General features: G+C 39.4%; 1 long non-coding RNA gene across 1 annotated transcript; it reads left to right on the top strand.

Annotated features, from left to right (window-relative positions):
* Positions 1-1,077: 1,077 nt before the first annotated feature.
* LOC141828905 (uncharacterized) lies at positions 1,078-2,174 on the top strand. Its single transcript, XR_012601855.1, has 3 exons — positions 1,078-1,235; positions 1,362-1,562; positions 2,083-2,174. It is a non-coding gene; the product is annotated as an uncharacterized LOC141828905 (long non-coding RNA).
* The last annotated feature ends 726 nt before the right edge of the window (positions 2,175-2,900 follow it).

A 2,900-nucleotide genomic window follows, 5' to 3' on the forward strand; every position in this document is an offset into this window, starting at 1 on the left:
TCTTTGAGAGGTTGATTGGAGACTACGACAACAGTTTTTTGAGAATACAACAACGGTTTTAAACCGTTGTCTATGTGCGCTTTCAACAACGGTTTTTGAAGACTACGACAACGGTTTGAAAACCGTTGTCTATTTGCGCTTTCAACAACGGTTTTGGAAGCTATAACAACATTTTAAAACCGATGTCTATTTGCGCTTTCAACAACGGTTTTTGAAGACTACGACAACGGTTTGAAAACCGTTGTCTATTTTCGTTGTCTTTGAGAGGTTGATTGGAGACTACGACAACAGTTTTTTGAGAATACAACAACGGTTTTAAACCGTTGTCTATGTGCGCTTTCAACAACGGTTTTTGAAGACTACGACAACGGTTTGAAAACCGTTGTCTATTTGCGCTTTCAACAACGGTTTTGGAAGCTATAACAACATTTTAAAACCGATGTCTATTTGCGCTTTCAACAACGGTTTTGGAAGCTATAACAACAATTTAAAACCGTTGTATATTTTCGTTTTTTCTTTCCCTCTCTCCCTCCAAATATATCTTCCACTACGCGCTTCCAAAATCAAACTTGGATCGGATTCTCTATAATATTTGGTTCAACTATTATAATAGTTAAAAAACTTATTTCTTTTTCCCATCCGCCGCTCGACTTAACACGCCGCACCTTTCTGTTCTTCGCGCTCCCGACGTCTCGTCTCTGTCTTAACCCTAGACACTGCCGCATCTTCGACACTGCCGCATCTTCGATCATCTCCGCCGCTTCAACGACACCGCCGCTTCAACGACACCGCCGCGTCTTCAACCTCTCCTCCCCTTCTCAACCGACGTTCGGGAGATCTCCGAAGCTTCGCTTCCTCCGGACCTTCGTCTCCACTAAGCTTCCTCCGCAACCTTCGTCTCCACTAAGCTTCGCTTCCACCGCCGCTAAGCTTCCTCCGCAACCTTTGGCTCCACTTCCACACCTCCCCTCCTATCTCTTCGAGTGGCCCACCTCCCCTCCGCAACCGCCGCAAAGCTTCTTTCGCCTTCGTCAGCTCCGTAGCCGACAGAGCAAGCCAACACCGCATCCCGTCATACGAACTATAAGCTGGACTGGTGCTACGACCAGGGTGAAAGCATCTGTGATGTTTATAATGGAGAAGTTAAGCATCTTGTTCAGTGGCTATTTTGTGGGTGAAATGCTTGTGTTATTGCTTATGGTGCTCGGGGAAGTGGAAAATCCCAACTAATTCAGGTTAAATAATGTGTTTAGCTTTCTGTATGCTATGTATAATATTTATGTGCTTTCTATAAAATGGAAAAAAAAATTGTGTTTTCTTCCTCTATCTATCCTATTTAACCAAAGAGTAATGTTGTCCAGGGATCTGAAGAGAACCTTGGCTTAGCAATCATTGCTTTAGATGAAATCTTAGCCTTTGCCAATGAAAACAAGGGATCTGTTTCAGCATCTTGCTATGAAATATCTCAAGATCACATATATGACCTTTTGGAACCTAAAGAGCAAGAAGTCCTTATTCTGGAAGATGCTGCCAAGAGAATTCAACTCAAGGGCCTTTCAAAGGTAGTAATTATACTTCTAAAACATGGTTTTCCTAACCTTTGAATGTATGACATGCAAACGTATCTGTATGTTTGGTTTCAGGTCCCAGTAAACTCTGTCTCTGATTTCAAAAAGATATATTTTCATGCTGAAAAGCCTTATTGGTTTCAGGTCCCGAAAAGAAATAACAATTTTTTTGTTACTTATTCCAAAGCCTTAATATGTGCTGATATCTGGTTCAAGTAACCAGATATAATTAAATGGACAACTACATTGCTTTAGTTTCACATGCTTTCCTTGTATATTGGCTTTGTGATGTCATGGAATGCACTGAATTGTGCCTTTTTGAGCTGGAAGGGTATAAATGTTCTTGAAGTCTTTGTATGTATATGCATGTACATGTTATATTTGTTCATAGTGATCTTAAAATCTGGGTGCATGTGCATGTGTACGTATTTTTTTTTTACCGAAGTTAACATGTTGGCTAATTGTGTGCTTTATTATACTCACATGTTTTGTATTCTTTGCTTTGTTGCATCAGGTTCACCTAGAGCTTCTATATTGTCCTTTCGAGCTGATGCTGAAATGGAGCTGATGCTGAAAGCATAGAGCGCATAGCTAATCAAAAGAAAAAGGAGGTGATAGTAAGAGAAGTGTTTTCTGTAACAATTGTGGTTGTATAAACGGAGATGCTAATCTGATTTATCACTTCTCCTTCATTAGCTGGTGTAAATTAAGAGCTTGTGCCATTTATTAAGTGGCAGTTTGTAATAAGGTGACTTGGTTCATTTCCTGTTTGTAAATTGCAGTTGGGAGAAAAATGAATAAGCACATTCTTAACTTTTTTGTTCTTGTTTCTGAAATTAAAAAGACAATGATTTTGCTCTGTCGAACTCATTTCAGATCCCTTGTGGTCACTCTTCTTTCCTTGCATTCTAGAGCATTTCTACCATATACATTGACTTTTTTGCCGCATGGATTGATGATATCTATCCTTCCTGGTAACTGCTGCTGTTACAAAATCTGACATACAAATGAGGGAGCCATTGGGTTCCCCATGCCAACACTGGCTCAATTGAAGGGGAGAGAGTTTTCCTTTGTATCCAAATAGTAACAATATTTTCCCCTTTTTGATGACTAGTTCGAAAAACTACTAGCAAAGCATCTATCGTCAGCTGTCTCGTATCTACTAAATACTCCCTTTGTTCACTTTTTAAGAGGATTACACTGAAAAGACTTTTCAACGTGTCATGAATCTCCATTTTTATTAGAAAATTTAATTTCATTCTTAAAAATTTACACAAACAACGGCAATCAAAGCTTCTTATCTAACAGCAAGTTTCCTATTTTTCATTCGGT

This window comes from Curcuma longa, chromosome 5, assembly GCF_044706935.1.
Source record: "Curcuma longa cultivar G26 ecotype Majalengka, Jawa Barat chromosome 5, ITB_CL_G26_1.1, whole genome shotgun sequence".
NCBI lineage: Eukaryota > Viridiplantae > Streptophyta > Magnoliopsida > Zingiberales > Zingiberaceae > Curcuma > Curcuma longa.